Source organism: Phalangium opilio, unplaced genomic scaffold (genome assembly GCF_054372755.1).
Source record: "Phalangium opilio isolate 3A_F unplaced genomic scaffold, DU_Popi_V2 ptg000352l_1, whole genome shotgun sequence".
Lineage (NCBI taxonomy): Eukaryota > Metazoa > Arthropoda > Arachnida > Opiliones > Phalangiidae > Phalangium > Phalangium opilio.
The window spans coordinates 4,662,816-4,677,848 of NW_028324228.1; the positions used below are offsets into that span (position 1 = coordinate 4,662,816).

The following is a 15,033-nucleotide window of genomic DNA, read 5'->3' on the forward strand; positions in this document are numbered from 1 at the left end:
TCGAGGTAACTTTGCAGCTGGGAGTTGTGGCGAGCTCCTGTAATCCAGCCCTTTGGAAGCTAGAATCGATGGATGGTATGAGGTTGGGATTCCTGTGACTCATGGACTCGTGTAGATCGGACGTCCGCGTTAAGCTGGGTGTCAATATGGTCGTCTTCAGGTAACTGATGGACCACCAGGTTGTTCTAAGGAGGGACAAACCGGCTCAGGGCGGTAACGCAGCAGGCATAAGTTCCCGCATTCAGCAGTGACGGGATAACGTCTGAGAGCGAGCTTCGAGTCACAACGCAACCAATACGACCGTACACGATTCTTATGTCAGTCTTTACACTTCAGATAGTGATTTTAACTTCAATGTTGTTATCCTTTCAAAGTTTGAATTGTTTTATTCGAGGTAACTTTGCAGCTGGGAGTTGTGGCGTTCCCCTGTAATCCAGCCCTTCGGAAGCTAGAATCGATAGACGATATGAGGTTGGGATTCCTGTAACTCAAGGACTCGTGTAGATCGGACGTCCGCGTTAAGCTGGGTGTCAATATGGTCGTCTTCAGGTAACTGATGGACCACCAGGTTGTTCTAAGGAGGGACAAACCGGCTCAGGGCGGTAACGCAGCAGGCAAAAGTTCCCACATTCGGCAGTGACGGGATAACCTCTTAGAGCGAGCTTCGAGTCACAACGCAACCAATACGACCGTACACGATTCTTATGTCATTCTTTACACTTCAGATAGTGATTTTAACTTCAATGTTGTTATTCTTTCAAAGTTTGAATTGTTTTATTCGAGGTAACTTTGCAGCTGGGTGTTGTGGCGTTCCCCTGTAATCCAGCCCTTCGGAAGCTAGAATCGATGGACGATATGAGGTTGGGATTCGTGTAACTCAAGGACTCGTGTAGATCGGACGTCCGCGTTAAGCTGGGTGTCAATATGGTCGTCTTCAGGTAACTGATGGACCACCAGGTTGTTCTAAGGAGGGACAAACCGGCTCAGGGCGGTAACGCAGCAGGCAAAAGTTCCCGCATTCGGCAGTGACGGGATAACGTCTGAGAGCGAGCTTCGAGTCACAACGCAACCAATACGACCGTACACGATTCTTATGTCAGTCTTTACACTTCAGATAGTGATTTTAACTTCAATGTTGTTATTCTTTCAAAGTTTGAATTGTTTTATTCGAGGTAACTTTGCAGCTGGGAGTTGTGGCGAGCTCCTGTAATCCAGCCCTTTGGAAGCTAGAATCGATGGATGGTATGAGGTTGGGATTCCTGTGACTCATGGACTCGTGTAGATCGGACGTCCGCGTTAAGCTGGGTGTCAATATGGTCGTCTTCAGGTAACTGATGGACCACCAGGTTGTTCTAAGGAGGGACAAACCGGCTCAGGGCGGTAACGCAGCAGGCAAAAGTTCCCGCATTCGGCAGTGACGGGATAACGTCTGAGAGCGAGCTTCGAGTCACAACGCAACCAATACGACCGTACACGATTCTTATGTCAGTCTTTACACTTCAGATAGTGATTTTAACTTCAATGTTGTTATCCTTTCAAAGTTTGAATTGTTTTATTCGAGGTAACTTTGCAGCTGGAGTTGTGGCGAGCCCCTGTAATCCAGCCCTTCGGAAGCTAGAATCGATGGACGATATGAGGTTGGGATTCCTGTATCTCAAGGACTCGTGTAGATCGGACGTCCGCGTTAAGCTGGGTGTCAATATGGTCGTCTTCAAGTAACTGATGGACCACCAGGTTGTTCTAAGGAGGGACAAACCGGCTCAGGGCGGTAACGCAGCAGGCAAAAGTTCCCGCATTCGGCAGTGACGGGATAACGTCTGAGAGCGAGCTTCGAGTCACAACGCAACCAATACGACCGTACACGATTCTTATGTCAGTCTTTACACTTCAGATAGTGATTTTAACTTCAATGTTGTTATTTTTTCAAAGTTTGAATTGTTTTATTCGAGGTAACTTTGCAGCTGGGAGTTGTGGCGAGCTCCTGTGATCCAGCCCTTTGGAAGCTAGAATCGATGGATGGTATGAGGTTGGGATTCCTGTGACTCATGGACTCGTGTAGATCGGACGTCCGCGTTAAGCTGGGTGTCAATATGGTCGTCTTCAGGTAACTGATGGACCACCAGGTTGTTCTAAGGAGGGACAAACCGGCTCAGGGCGGTAACGCAGCAGGCAAAAGTTCCCGCATTCAGCAGTGACGGGATAACGTCTGAGAGCGAGCTTCGAGTCACAACGCAACCAATACGACCGTACACGATTCTTATGTCAGTCTTTACACTTCAGATAGTGATTTTAACTTCAATGTTGTTATTCTTTCAAAGTTTGAATTGTTTTATTCGAGGTAACTTTGCAGCTGGGAGTTGTGGCGAGCTCCTGTAATCCAGCCCTTTGGAAGCTAGAATCGATGGATGGTATGAGGTTGGGATTCCTGTGACTCATGGACTCGTGTAGATCGGACGTCCGCGTTAAGCTGGGTGTCAATATGGTCGTCTTCAGGTAACTGATGGAGCACCAGGTTGTTCTAAGGAGGGACAAACCGGCTCAGGGCGGTAACGCAGCAGGCAAAAGTTCCCGCATTCGGCAGTGACGGGATAACGTCTGAGAGCGAGCTTCGAGTCACAACGCAACCAATACGACCGTACACGATTCTTATGTCAGTCTTTACACTTCAGATAGTGATTTTAACTTCAATGTTGTTATCCTTTCAAAGTTTGAATTGTTTTATTCGAGGTAACTTTGCAGCTGGAGTTGTGGCGAGCTCCTGTAATCCAGCCCTTTGGAAGCTAGAATCGATGGATGGTATGAGGTTGGGATTCCTTTGACTCATGGACTCGTGTAGATCGGACGTCCGCGTTAAGCTGGGTGTCAATATGGTCGTCTTCAGGTAACTGATGGACCACCAGGTTGTTCTAAGGAGGGACAAACCGGCTCAGGGCGGTAACGCAGCAGGCAAAAGTTCCCGCATTCAGCAGTGACGGGATAACGTCTGAGAGCGAGCTTCGAGTCACAACGCAACCAATACGACCGTACACGATTCTTATGTCAGTCTTTACACTTCAGATAGTGATTTTAACTTCAATGTTGTTATCCTTTCAAAGTTTGAATTGTTTTATTCGAGGTAACTTTGCAGCTGGAGTTGTGGCGAGCCCCTGTAATCCAGCCCTTTGGAAGCTAGAATCGATGGATGGTATGAGGTTGGGATTCCTGTGACTCATGGACTCGTGTAGATCGGACGTCCGCGTTAAGCTGGGTGTCAATATGGTCGTCTTCAGGTAACTGATGGAGCACCAGGTTGTTCTAAGGAGGGACAAACCGGCTCAGGGCGGTAACGCAGCAGGCAAAAGTTCCCGCATTCGGCAGTGACGGGATAACGTCTGAGAGCGAGCTTCGAGTCACAACGCAACCAATACGACCGTACACGATTCTTATGTCAGTCTTTACACTTCAGATAGTGATTTTAACTTCAATGTTGTTATCCTTTCAAAGTTTGAATTGTTTTATTCGAGGTAACTTTGCAGCTGGAGTTGTGGCGAGCCCCTGTAATCCAGCCCTTCGGAAGCTAGAATCGATGGACGATATGAGGTTGGGATTCCTGTATCTCAAGGACTCGTGTAGATCGGACGTCCGCGTTAAGCTGGGTGTCAATATGGTCGTCTTCAAGTAACTGATGGACCACCAGGTTGTTCTAAGGAGGGACAAACCGGCTCAGGGCGGTAACGCAGCAGGCAAAAGTTCCCGCATTCGGCAGTGACGGGATAACGTCTGAGAGCGAGCTTCGAGTCACAACGCAACCAATACGACCGTACACGATTCTTATGTCAGTCTTTACACTTCAGATAGTGATTTTAACTTCAATGTTGTTATTTTTTCAAAGTTTGAATTGTTTTATTCGAGGTAACTTTGCAGCTGGGAGTTGTGGCGAGCTCCTGTAATCCAGCCCTTTGGAAGCTAGAATCGATGGATGGTATGAGGTTGGGATTCCTGTGACTCATGGACTCGTGTAGATCGGACGTCCGCGTTAAGCTGGGTGTCAATATGGTCGTCTTCAGGTAACTGATGGAGCACCAGGTTGTTCTAAGGAGGGACAAACCGGCTCAGGGCGGTAACGCAGCAGGCAAAAGTTCCCGCATTCGGCAGTGACGGGATAACCTCTGAGAGCGAGCTTCGAGTCACAACGCAACCAATACGACCGTACACGATTCTTATGTCAGTCTTTACACTTCAGATAGTGATTTTAACTTCAATGTTGTTATTCTTTCAAAGTTTGAATTGTTTTATTCGAGGTAACTTTGCAGCTGGGAGTTGTGGCGTTCCCCTGTAATCCAGCCCTTCGAAAGCTAGAATCGATGGACGATATGAGGTTGGGATTCCTGTAACTCAAGGACTCGTGTAGATCGGACGTCCGCGTTAAGCTGGGTGTCAATATGGTCGTCTTCAGGTAACTGATGGACCACCAGGTTGTTCTAAGGAGGGACAAACCGGCTCAGGGCGGTAACGCAGCAGGCAAAAGTTCCCGCATTCGGCAGTGACGGGATAACGTCTGAGAGCGAGCTTCGAGTCACAACGCAACCAATACGACCTTATATCCTTTCAAAGTTTGAATTGTTTTATTCGAGGTAACTTTGCAGCTGGAGTTGTGGCGAGCCCCTGTAATCCAGCCCTTCGGAAGCTAGAATCGATGGACGATATGAGGTTGGGATTCCTGTATCTCAAGGACTCGTGTAGATCGGACGTCCGCGTTAAGCTGGGTTTCAATATGGTCGTCTTCAGGTAACTGATGGACCACCAGGTTGTTCTAAGGAGGGACAAACCGGCTCAGGGCGGTAACGCAGCAGGCAAAAGTTCCCGCATTCGGCAGTGACGGGATAGCGTCTGAGAGCGAGCTTCGAGTCACAACGCAACCAATACGACCGTACACGATTCTTATGTCAGTCTTTACACTTCAGATAGTGATTTTAACTTCAATGTTGTTATTTTTTCAAAGTTTGAATTGTTTTATTCGAGGTAACTTTGCAGCTGGGAGTTGTGGCGAGCTCCTGTAATCCAGCCCTTTGGAAGCTAGAATCGATGGATGGTATGAGGTTGGGATTCCTGTGACTCATGGACTCGTGTAGATCGGACGTCCGCGTTAAGCTGGGTGTCAATATGGTCGTCTTCAGGTAACTGATGGAGCACCAGGTTGTTCTAAGGAGGGACAAACCGGCTCAGGGCGGTAACGCAGCAGGCAAAAGTTCCCGCATTCGGCAGTGACGGGATAACCTCTGAGAGCGAGCTTCGAGTCACAACGCAACCAATACGACCGTACACGATTCTTATGTCAGTCTTTACACTTCAGATAGTGATTTTAACTTCAATGTTGTTATTCTTTCAAAGTTTGAATTGTTTTATTCGAGGTAACTTTGCAGCTGGGAGTTGTGGCGTTCCCCTGTAATCCAGCCCTTCGAAAGCTAGAATCGATGGACGATATGAGGTTGGGATTCCTGTAACTCAAGGACTCGTGTAGATCGGACGTCCGCGTTAAGCTGGGTGTCAATATGGTCGTCTTCAGGTAACTGATGGAGCACCAGGTTGTTCTAAGGAGGGACAAACCGGCTCAGGGCGGTAACGCAGCAGGCAAAAGTTCCCGCATTCGGCAGTGACGGGATAACCTCTGAGAGCGAGCTTCGAGTCACAACGCAACCAATACGACCGTACACGATTCTTATGTCAGTCTTTACACTTCAGATAGTGATTTTAACTTCAATGTTGTTATTTTTTCAAAGTTTGAATTGTTTTATTCGAGGTAACTTTGCAGCTGGGAGTTGTGGCGAGCTCCTGTAATCCAGCCCTTTGGAAGCTAGAATCGATGGATGGTATGAGGTTGGGATTCCTGTGACTCATGGACTCGTGTAGATCGGACGTCCGCGTTAAGCTGGGTGTCAATATGGTCGTCTTCAGGTAACTGATGGACCACCAGGTTGTTCTAAGGAGGGACAAACCGGCTCAGGGCGGTAACGCAGCAGGCAAAAGTTCCCGCATTCGGCAGTGACGGGATAACGTCTGAGAGCGAGCTTCGAGTCACAACGCAACCAATACGACCGTACACGATTCTTATGTCAGTCTTTACACTTCAGATAGTGATTTTAACTTCAATGTTGTTATCCTTTCAAAGTTTGAATTGTTTTATTCGAGGTAACTTTGCAGCTGGAGTTGTGGCGAGCCCCTGTAATCCAGCCCTTCGGAAGCTAGAATCGATGGACGATATGAGGTTGGGATTCCTGTATCTCAAGGACTCGTGTAGATCGGACGTCCGCGTTAAGCTGGGTTTCAATATGGTCGTCTTCAGGTAACTGATGGACCACCAGGTTGTTCTAAGGAGGGACAAACCGGCTCAGGGCGGTAACGCAGCAGGCAAAAGTTCCCGCATTCGGCAGTGACGGGATAGCGTCTGAGAGCGAGCTTCGAGTCACAACGCAACCAATACGACCGTACACGATTCTTATGTCAGTCTTTACACTTCAGATAGCGATTTTAACTTCAATGTTGTTATTTTTTCAAAGTTTGAATTGTTTTATTCGAGGTAACTTTGCAGCTGGGAGTTGTGGCGAGCCCCTGTAATCCAGCCCTTTGGAAGCTAGAATCGATGGATGGTATGAGGTTGGGATTCCTGTGACTCATGGACTCGTGTAGATCGGACGTCCGCGTTAAGCTGGGCGTCAATATGGTCGTCTTCAGGTAACTGATGGACCACGAGGTTGTTCTAAGGAGGGACAAACCGGCTCAGGGCGGTAACGCAGCAGGCAACAGTTCCCGCATTCGGCAGTGACGGGATAACGTCTGAGAGCGAGCTTCGGGTCACAACGCAACCATTACGACCGTACACGATTCTTATGTCAGTCTTTACACTTCAGATAGTGATTTTAACTTCAATGTTGTTATCCTTTCAAAGTTTGAATTGTTTTATTCGAGGTAACTTTGCAGCTGGGAGTTGTGGCGTTCCCCTGTAATCCAGCCCTTCGGAAGCTAGAATCGATGGACGATATGAGGTTGGGATTCCTCTAACTCAAGGACTCGTGTAGATCGGACGTCCGCGTTAAGCTGGGTGTCAATATGGTCGTCTTCAGGTAACTGATGGACCACCAGTTTGTTCTAAGGAGGGACAAACCGGCTCAGGGCGGTAACGCAGCAGACAAAAGTTCCCGCATTCGGCAGTGACGGGATAACCTCTGAGAGCGAGCTTCGAGTCACAACGCAACCAATACGACCGTACACGATTCTTATGTCAGTCTTTACACTTCAGATAGTGATTTTAACTTCAATGTTGTTATTTTTTCAAAGTTTGAATTGTTTTATTCGAGGTAACTTTGCAGCTGGGAGTTGTGGCGAGCTCCTGTAATCCAGCCCTTTGGAAGCTAGAATCGATGGATGGTATGAGGTTGGGATTCCTGTGACTCATGGACTCGTGTAGATCGGACGTCCGCGTTAAGCTGGGTGTCAATATGGTCGTCTTCAGGTAACTGATGGACCACCAGGTTGTTCTAAGGAGGGACAAACCGGCTCAGGGCGGTAACGCAGCAGGCAAAAGTTCCCGCATTCAGCAGTGACGGGATAACGTCTGAGAGCGAGCTTCGAGTCACAACGCAACCAATACGACCGTACACGATTCTTATGTCAGTCTTTACACTTCAGATAGTGATTTTAACTTCAATGTTGTTATCCTTTCAAAGTTTGAATTGTTTTATTCGAGGTAACTTTGCAGCTGGAGTTGTGGCGAGCCCCTGTAATCCAGCCCTTTGGAAGCTAGAATCGATGGATGGTATGAGGTTGGGATTCCTGTGACTCATGGACTCGTGTAGATCGGACGTCCGCGTTAAGCTGGGTGTCAATATGGTCGTCTTCAGGTAACTGATGGAGCACCAGGTTGTTCTAAGGAGGGACAAACCGGCTCAGGGCGGTAACGCAGCAGGCAAAAGTTCCCGCATTCGGCAGTGACGGGATAACCTCTGAGAGCGAGCGTAAAGTCACAACGCAACCAATACGACCGTACACGATTCTTATGTCAGTCTTTACACTTCAGATAGTGATTTTAACTTCAATGTTGTTATTCTTTCAAAGTTTGAATTGTTTTATTCGAGGTAACTTTGCAGCTGGGAGTTGTGGCGTTCCCCTGTAATCCAGCCCTTCGGAAGCTAGAATCGATGGACGATATGAGGTTGGGATTCCTGTAACTCAAGGACTCGTGTAGATCGGACGTCCGCGTTAAGCTGGGTGTCAATATGGTCGTCTTCAGGTAACTGATGGACCACCAGGTTGTTCTAAGGAGGGACAAACCGGCTCAGGGCGGTAACGCAGCAGGCAAAAGTTCCCGCATTCGGCAGTGACGGGATAACGTCTGAGAGCGAGCTTCGAGTCACAACGCAACCAATACGACCGTACACGATTCTTATGTCAGTCTTTACACTTCAGATAGTGATTTTAACTTCAATGTTGTTATTTTTTCAAAGTTTGAATTGTTTTATTCGAGGTAACTTTGCAGCTGGGAGTTGTGGCGTTCCCCTGTAATCCAGCCCTTCGGAAGCTAGAATCGATGGACGATATGAGGTTGGGATTCCTGTAACTCAAGGACTCGTGTAGATCGGACGTCCGCGTTAAGCTGGGTGCCAATATGGTCGTCTTCAGGTAACTGATGGACCACCAGGTTGTTCTAAGGAGGGACAAACCGGCTCAGGGCGGTAACGCAGCAGGCAAAAGTTCCCGCATTCGGCAGTGACGGGATAACGTCTGAGAGCGAGGTTCGAGTCACAACGCAACCAATACGACCGTACACGATTCTTATGTCAGTCTTTACACTTCAGATAGTGATTTTAACTTCAATGTTGTTATTCTTTCAAAGTTTGAATTGTTTTATTCGAGGTAACTTTGCAGCTGGGAGTTGTGGCGAGCTCCTGCAATCCAGCCCTTTGGAAGCTAGAATCGATGGATGGTATGAGGTTGGGATTCCTGTGACTCATGGACTCGTGTAGATCGGACGTCCGCGTTAAGCTGGGTGTCAATATGGTCGTCTTCAGGTAACTGATGGACCACCAGGTTGTTCTAAGGAGGGACAAACCGGCTCAGGGCGGTAACGCAGCAGGCAAAAGTTCCCGCATTCGGCAGTGACGGGATAACGTCTGAGAGCGAGCTTCGAGTCACAACGCAACCAATACGACCGTACACGATTCTTATGTCAGTCTTTACACTTCAGATAGTGATTTTAACTTCAATGTTGTTATCCTTTCAAAGTTTGAATTGTTTTATTCGAGGTAACTTTGCAGCTGGAGTTGTGGCGAGCCCCTGTAATCCAGCCCTTCGGAAGCTAGAATCGATGGACGATATGAGGTTGGGATTCCTGTATCTCAAGGACTCGTGTAGATCGGACGTCCGCGTTAAGCTGGGTTTCAATATGGTCGTCTTCAGGTAACTGATGGACCACCAGGTTGTTCTAAGGAGGGACAAACCGGCTCAGGGCGGTAACGCAGCAGGCAAAAGTTCCCGCATTCGGCAGTGACGGGATAGCGTCTGAGAGCGAGCTTCGAGTCACAACGCAACCAATACGACCGTACACGATTCTTATGTCAGTCTTTACACTTCAGATAGCGATTTTAACTTCAATGTTGTTATTTTTTCAAAGTTTGAATTGTTTTATTCGAGGTAACTTTGCAGCTGGGAGTTGTGGCGAGCCCCTGTAATCCAGCCCTTTGGAAGCTAGAATCGATGGATGGTATGAGGTTGGGATTCCTGTGACTCATGGACTCGTGTAGATCGGACGTCCGCGTTAAGCTGGGCGTCAATATGGTCGTCTTCAGGTAACTGATGGACCACGAGGTTGTTCTAAGGAGGGACAAACCGGCTCAGGGCGGTAACGCAGCAGGCAACAGTTCCCGCATTCGGCAGTGACGGGATAACGTCTGAGAGCGAGCTTCGGGTCACAACGCAACCATTACGACCGTACACGATTCTTATGTCAGTCTTTACACTTCAGATAGTGATTTTAACTTCAATGTTGTTATCCTTTCAAAGTTTGAATTGTTTTATTCGAGGTAACTTTGCAGCTGGGAGTTGTGGCGTTCCCCTGTAATCCAGCCCTTCGGAAGCTAGAATCGATGGACGATATGAGGTTGGGATTCCTCTAACTCAAGGACTCGTGTAGATCGGACGTCCGCGTTAAGCTGGGTGTCAATATGGTCGTCTTCAGGTAACTGATGGACCACCAGTTTGTTCTAAGGAGGGACAAACCGGCTCAGGGCGGTAACGCAGCAGACAAAAGTTCCCGCATTCGGCAGTGACGGGATAACCTCTGAGAGCGAGCTTCGAGTCACAACGCAACCAATACGATCGTACACGATTCTTATGTCAGTCTTTACACTTCAGATAGTGATTTTAACTTCAATGTTGTTATTTTTTCAAAGTTTGAATTGTTTTATTCGAGGTAACTTTGCAGCTGGGAGTTGTGGCGAGCTCCTGTAATCCAGCCCTTTGGAAGCTAGAATCGATGGATGGTATGAGGTTGGGATTCCTGTGACTCATGGACTCGTGTAGATCGGACGTCCGCGTTAAGCTGGGTGTCAATATGGTCGTCTTCAGGTAACTGATGGACCACCAGGTTGTTCTAAGGAGGGACAAACCGGCTCAGGGCGGTAACGCAGCAGGCAACAGTTCCCGCATTCGGCAGTGACGGGATAACGTCTGAGAGCGAGCTTCGGGTCACAACGCAACCATTACGACCGTACACGATTCTTATGTCAGTCTTTACACTTCAGATAGTGATTTTAACTTCAATGTTGTTATCCTTTCAAAGTTTGAATTGTTTTATTCGAGGTAACTTTGCAGCTGGGAGTTGTGGCGTTCCCCTGTAATCCAGCCCTTCGGAAGCTAGAATCGATGGACGATATGAGGTTGGGATTCCTCTAACTCAAGGACTCGTGTAGATCGGACGTCCGCGTTAAGCTGTGTGTCAATATGGTCGTCTTCAGGTAACTGATGGACCACCAGTTTGTTCTAAGGAGGGACAAACCGGCTCAGGGCGGTAACGCAGCAGACAAAAGTTCCCGCATTCGGCAGTGACGGGATAACCTCTGAGAGCGAGCTTCGAGTCACAACGCAACCAATACGATCGTACACGATTCTTATGTCAGTCTTTACACTTCAGATAGTGATTTTAACTTCAATGTTGTTATTTTTTCAAAGTTTGAATTGTTTTATTCGAGGTAACTTTGCAGCTGGGAGTTGTGGCGAGCTCCTGTAATCCAGCCCTTTGGAAGCTAGAATCGATGGATGGTATGAGGTTGGGATTCCTGTGACTCATGGACTCGTGTAGATCGGACGTCCGCGTTAAGCTGGGTGTCAATATGGTCGTCTTCAGGTAACTGATGGACCACCAGGTTGTTCTAAGGAGGGACAAACCGGCTCAGGGCGGTAACGCAGCAGGCAAAAGTTCCCGCATTCAGCAGTGACGGGATAACGTCTGAGAGCGAGCTTCGAGTCACAACGCAACCAATACGACCGTACACGATTCTTATGTCAGTCTTTACACTTCAGATAGTGATTTTAACTTCAATGTTGTTATCCTTTCAAAGTTTGAATTGTTTTATTCGAGGTAACTTTGCAGCTGGAGTTGTGGCGAGCCCCTGTAATCCAGCCCTTTGGAAGCTAGAATCGATGGATGGTATGAGGTTGGGATTCCTGTGACTCATGGACTCGTGTAGATCGGACGTCCGCGTTAAGCTGGGTGTCAATATGGTCGTCTTCAGGTAACTGATGGAGCACCAGGTTGTTCTAAGGAGGGACAAACCGGCTCAGGGCGGTAACGCAGCAGGCAAAAGTTCCCGCATTCGGCAGTGACGGGATAACCTCTGAGAGCGAGCTTCGAGTCACAACGCAACCAATACGACCGTACACGATTCTTATGTCAGTCTTTACACTTCAGATAGTGATTTTAACTTCAATGTTGTTATTCTTTCAAAGTTTGAATTGTTTTATTCGAGGTAACTTTGCAGCTGGGAGTTGTGGCGTTCCCCTGTAATCCAGCCCTTCGGAAGCTAGAATCGATGGACGATATGAGGTTGGGATTCCTGTAACTCAAGGACTCGTGTAGATCGGACGTCCGCGTTAAGCTGGGTGTCAATATGGTCGTCTTCAGGTAACTGATGGACCACCAGGTTGTTCTAAGGAGGGACAAACCGGCTCAGGGCGGTAACGCAGCAGGCAAAAGTTCCCGCATTCGGCAGTGACGGGATAACGTCTGAGAGCGAGCTTCGAGTCACAACGCAACCAATACGACCGTACACGATTCTTATGTCAGTCTTTACACTTCAGATAGTGATTTTAACTTCAATGTTGTTATTTTTTCAAAGTTTGAATTGTTTTATTCGAGGTAACTTTGTAGCTGGGAGTTGTGGCGTTCCCCTGTAATCCAGCCCTTCGGAAGCTAGAATCGATGGACGATATGAGGTTGGGATTCCTGTAACTCAAGGACTCGTGTAGATCGGACGTCCGCGTTAAGCTGGGTGCCAATATGGTCGTCTTCAGGTAACTGATGGACCACCAGGTTGTTCTAAGGAGGGACAAACCGGCTCAGGGCGGTAACGCAGCAGGCAAAAGTTCCCGCATTCGGCAGTGACGGGATAACGTCTGAGAGCGAGGTTCGAGTCACAACGCAACCAATACGACCGTACACGATTCTTATGTCAGTCTTTACACTTCAGATAGTGATTTTAACTTCAATGTTGTTATTCTTTCAAAGTTTGAATTGTTTTATTCGAGGTAACTTTGCAGCTGGGAGTTGTGGCGAGCTCCTGCAATCCAGCCCTTTGGAAGCTAGAATCGATGGATGGTATGAGGTTGGGATTCCTGTGACTCATGGACTCGTGTAGATCGGACGTCCGCGTTAAGCTGGGTGTCAATATGGTCGTCTTCAGGTAACTGATGGACCACCAGGTTGTTCTAAGGAGGGACAAACCGGCTCAGGGCGGTAACGCAGCAGGCAAAAGTTCCCGCATTCGGCAGTGACGGGATAACGTCTGAGAGCGAGCTTCGAGTCACAACGCAACCAATACGACCGTACACGATTCTTATGTCAGTCTTTACACTTCAGATAGCGATTTTAACTTCAATGTTGTTATTTTTTCAAAGTTTGAATTGTTTTATTCGAGGTAACTTTGCAGCTGGGAGTTGTGGCGAGCCCCTGTAATCCAGCCCTTTGGAAGCTAGAATCGATGGATGGTATGAGGTTGGGATTCCTGTGACTCATGGACTCGTGTAGATCGGACGTCCGCGTTAAGCTGGGCGTCAATATGGTCGTCTTCAGGTAACTGATGGACCACGAGGTTGTTCTAAGGAGGGACAAACCGGCTCAGGGCGGTAACGCAGCAGGCAACAGTTCCCGCATTCGGCAGTGACGGGATAACGTCTGAGAGCGAGCTTCGGGTCACAACGCAACCATTACGACCGTACACGATTCTTATGTCAGTCTTTACACTTCAGATAGTGATTTTAACTTCAATGTTGTTATCCTTTCAAAGTTTGAATTGTTTTATTCGAGGTAACTTTGCAGCTGGGAGTTGTGGCGTTCCCCTGTAATCCAGCCCTTCGGAAGCTAGAATCGATGGACGATATGAGGTTGGGTTTCCTCTAACTCAAGGACTCGTGTAGATCGGACGTCCGCGTTAAGCTGGGTGTCAATATGGTCGTCTTCAGGTAACTGATGGACCACCAGTTTGTTCTAAGGAGGGACAAACCGGCTCAGGGCGGTAACGCAGCAGACAAAAGTTCCCGCATTCGGCAGTGACGGGATAACCTCTGAGAGCGAGCTTCGAGTCACAACGCAACCAATACGACCGTACACGATTCTTATGTCAGTCTTTACACTTCAGATAGTGATTTTAACTTCAATGTTGTTATCCTTTCAAAGTTTGAATTGTTTTATTCGAGGTAACTTTGCAGCTGGGAGTTGTGGCGTTCCCCTGTAATCCAGCCCTTCGGAAGCTAGAATCGGTGGACGATATGAGGTTGGGATTCCTGTAATTCAAGGACTCGTGTAGATCGGACGTCCGCGTTAAGCTGGGTGTCAATATGGTCGTCTTCAGGTAACTGATGGACCACCAGGTTGTTCTAAGGAGGGACAAACCGGCTCAGGGCGGTAACGCAGCAGGCAAAAGTTCCCGCATTCGGCAGTGACGGGATAACGTCTGAGAGCGAGCTTCGAGTCAGAACGCAACCAATACGACCGTACACGATTCTTATGTCAGTCTTTACACTTCAGATAGTGATTTTAACTTCAATGTTGTTATCTTTTCAAAGTTTGAATTGTTTTATTCGAGATAACTTTGCAGCTGGGAGTTGTGGCGTTCCCCTGTAATCCAGCCCTTCGGAAGCTAGAATCGATGGACGGTATGAGGTTGGGATTCCTGTAACTCAAGGACTCGTGTAGATCGGACGTCCGCGTTAAGCTGGGTGTCAATATGGTCGTCTTCAGGTAGCTCATGGACCACCAGGTTGTTCTAAGGAGGGACAAAACGGCTCAGGGCGGTAACGCGGCAGGCAAAAGTTCCCGCATTCGGCAGTGACGGGATAACGTCTGAGAGCGAGCTTCGAGTCACAACGCAACCAATACGACCGTACACGATTCTTATGTCAGTCTTTACACTTCAGATAGTGATTTTAACTTCAATGTTGTTATTCTTTCAAAGTTTGAATTGTTTTATTCGAGGTAACTTTGCAGCTGGAGTTGTGGCGAGCCCCTGTAATCCAGCCCTTTGGAAGCTAGAATCGATGGATGGTATGAGGTTGGGATTCCTGTGACTCATGGACTCGTGTAGATCGGACGTCCGCGTTAAGCTGGGCGTCAATATGGTCGTCTTCAGGTAACTGATGGACCACGAGGTTGTTCTAAGGAGGGACAAACCGGCTCAGGGCGGTAACGCAGCAGGCAACAGTTCCCGCATTCGGCAGTGACGGGATAACGTCTGAGAGCGAGCTTCGGGTCACAACGCAACCATTACGACCGTACACGATTCTTAT

At 48.0% G+C, this 15,033-nt stretch overlaps 39 non-coding genes across 39 annotated transcripts; all 39 read left to right on the forward strand.

Moving 5' to 3' along the window:
• Positions 1-16: 16 nt before the first annotated feature.
• Positions 17-316, forward strand: LOC149606879 (signal recognition particle RNA). The gene has a single exon (XR_016377693.1).
• Positions 317-405: 89 nt separating this feature from the next.
• Positions 406-705, forward strand: LOC149606880 (signal recognition particle RNA). The gene has a single exon (XR_016377674.1).
• Positions 706-794: 89 nt separating this feature from the next.
• Positions 795-1,094, forward strand: LOC149606881 (signal recognition particle RNA). The gene has a single exon (XR_016377377.1).
• Positions 1,095-1,183: 89 nt separating this feature from the next.
• LOC149606882 (signal recognition particle RNA) lies at positions 1,184-1,483 on the forward strand. The gene has a single exon (XR_016377331.1).
• An 89-nt stretch (positions 1,484-1,572) lies between these two features.
• LOC149606883 (signal recognition particle RNA) lies at positions 1,573-1,871 on the forward strand. Its single transcript, XR_016377576.1, has one exon.
• An 89-nt stretch (positions 1,872-1,960) lies between these two features.
• LOC149606884 (signal recognition particle RNA) lies at positions 1,961-2,260 on the forward strand. The gene has a single exon (XR_016377489.1).
• Positions 2,261-2,349: 89 nt separating this feature from the next.
• Positions 2,350-2,649, forward strand: LOC149606885 (signal recognition particle RNA). The gene has a single exon (XR_016377660.1).
• Positions 2,650-2,738: 89 nt separating this feature from the next.
• Positions 2,739-3,037, forward strand: LOC149606886 (signal recognition particle RNA). Its single transcript, XR_016377340.1, has one exon.
• Positions 3,038-3,126: 89 nt separating this feature from the next.
• On the forward strand, positions 3,127-3,425 carry LOC149606887 (signal recognition particle RNA). Its single transcript, XR_016377394.1, has one exon.
• An 89-nt stretch (positions 3,426-3,514) lies between these two features.
• On the forward strand, positions 3,515-3,813 carry LOC149606888 (signal recognition particle RNA). Its single transcript, XR_016377577.1, has one exon.
• An 89-nt stretch (positions 3,814-3,902) lies between these two features.
• On the forward strand, positions 3,903-4,202 carry LOC149606889 (signal recognition particle RNA). Its single transcript, XR_016377292.1, has one exon.
• An 89-nt stretch (positions 4,203-4,291) lies between these two features.
• LOC149606890 (signal recognition particle RNA) lies at positions 4,292-4,588 on the forward strand. Its single transcript, XR_016377696.1, has one exon.
• Positions 4,589-4,624: 36 nt separating this feature from the next.
• Positions 4,625-4,923, forward strand: LOC149606891 (signal recognition particle RNA). Its single transcript, XR_016377600.1, has one exon.
• An 89-nt stretch (positions 4,924-5,012) lies between these two features.
• On the forward strand, positions 5,013-5,312 carry LOC149606892 (signal recognition particle RNA). Its single transcript, XR_016377293.1, has one exon.
• An 89-nt stretch (positions 5,313-5,401) lies between these two features.
• Positions 5,402-5,701, forward strand: LOC149606893 (signal recognition particle RNA). Its single transcript, XR_016377621.1, has one exon.
• Positions 5,702-5,790: 89 nt separating this feature from the next.
• LOC149606894 (signal recognition particle RNA) lies at positions 5,791-6,090 on the forward strand. Its single transcript, XR_016377342.1, has one exon.
• Positions 6,091-6,179: 89 nt separating this feature from the next.
• Positions 6,180-6,478, forward strand: LOC149606895 (signal recognition particle RNA). The gene has a single exon (XR_016377601.1).
• An 89-nt stretch (positions 6,479-6,567) lies between these two features.
• LOC149606896 (signal recognition particle RNA) lies at positions 6,568-6,867 on the forward strand. Its single transcript, XR_016377556.1, has one exon.
• Positions 6,868-6,956: 89 nt separating this feature from the next.
• Positions 6,957-7,256, forward strand: LOC149606897 (signal recognition particle RNA). The gene has a single exon (XR_016377100.1).
• An 89-nt stretch (positions 7,257-7,345) lies between these two features.
• LOC149606898 (signal recognition particle RNA) lies at positions 7,346-7,645 on the forward strand. The gene has a single exon (XR_016377427.1).
• Positions 7,646-7,734: 89 nt separating this feature from the next.
• LOC149606899 (signal recognition particle RNA) lies at positions 7,735-8,033 on the forward strand. Its single transcript, XR_016377594.1, has one exon.
• Positions 8,034-8,122: 89 nt separating this feature from the next.
• On the forward strand, positions 8,123-8,422 carry LOC149606900 (signal recognition particle RNA). The gene has a single exon (XR_016377338.1).
• Positions 8,423-8,511: 89 nt separating this feature from the next.
• Positions 8,512-8,811, forward strand: LOC149606901 (signal recognition particle RNA). The gene has a single exon (XR_016377496.1).
• Positions 8,812-8,900: 89 nt separating this feature from the next.
• On the forward strand, positions 8,901-9,200 carry LOC149606902 (signal recognition particle RNA). Its single transcript, XR_016377214.1, has one exon.
• An 89-nt stretch (positions 9,201-9,289) lies between these two features.
• LOC149606903 (signal recognition particle RNA) lies at positions 9,290-9,588 on the forward strand. Its single transcript, XR_016377603.1, has one exon.
• An 89-nt stretch (positions 9,589-9,677) lies between these two features.
• Positions 9,678-9,977, forward strand: LOC149606904 (signal recognition particle RNA). Its single transcript, XR_016377559.1, has one exon.
• Positions 9,978-10,066: 89 nt separating this feature from the next.
• On the forward strand, positions 10,067-10,366 carry LOC149606905 (signal recognition particle RNA). The gene has a single exon (XR_016377681.1).
• An 89-nt stretch (positions 10,367-10,455) lies between these two features.
• LOC149606906 (signal recognition particle RNA) lies at positions 10,456-10,755 on the forward strand. The gene has a single exon (XR_016377275.1).
• An 89-nt stretch (positions 10,756-10,844) lies between these two features.
• On the forward strand, positions 10,845-11,144 carry LOC149606907 (signal recognition particle RNA). Its single transcript, XR_016377708.1, has one exon.
• An 89-nt stretch (positions 11,145-11,233) lies between these two features.
• Positions 11,234-11,533, forward strand: LOC149606908 (signal recognition particle RNA). The gene has a single exon (XR_016377540.1).
• An 89-nt stretch (positions 11,534-11,622) lies between these two features.
• LOC149606909 (signal recognition particle RNA) lies at positions 11,623-11,921 on the forward strand. Its single transcript, XR_016377525.1, has one exon.
• Positions 11,922-12,010: 89 nt separating this feature from the next.
• LOC149606910 (signal recognition particle RNA) lies at positions 12,011-12,310 on the forward strand. Its single transcript, XR_016377339.1, has one exon.
• An 89-nt stretch (positions 12,311-12,399) lies between these two features.
• On the forward strand, positions 12,400-12,699 carry LOC149606911 (signal recognition particle RNA). The gene has a single exon (XR_016377497.1).
• Positions 12,700-12,788: 89 nt separating this feature from the next.
• On the forward strand, positions 12,789-13,088 carry LOC149606912 (signal recognition particle RNA). The gene has a single exon (XR_016377216.1).
• Positions 13,089-13,177: 89 nt separating this feature from the next.
• LOC149606913 (signal recognition particle RNA) lies at positions 13,178-13,477 on the forward strand. Its single transcript, XR_016377560.1, has one exon.
• Positions 13,478-13,566: 89 nt separating this feature from the next.
• LOC149606914 (signal recognition particle RNA) lies at positions 13,567-13,866 on the forward strand. The gene has a single exon (XR_016377121.1).
• An 89-nt stretch (positions 13,867-13,955) lies between these two features.
• LOC149606915 (signal recognition particle RNA) lies at positions 13,956-14,255 on the forward strand. Its single transcript, XR_016377526.1, has one exon.
• An 89-nt stretch (positions 14,256-14,344) lies between these two features.
• Positions 14,345-14,644, forward strand: LOC149606916 (signal recognition particle RNA). Its single transcript, XR_016377423.1, has one exon.
• Positions 14,645-14,733: 89 nt separating this feature from the next.
• On the forward strand, positions 14,734-15,032 carry LOC149606917 (signal recognition particle RNA). Its single transcript, XR_016377677.1, has one exon.
• The last annotated feature ends 1 nt before the right edge of the window (position 15,033 follows it).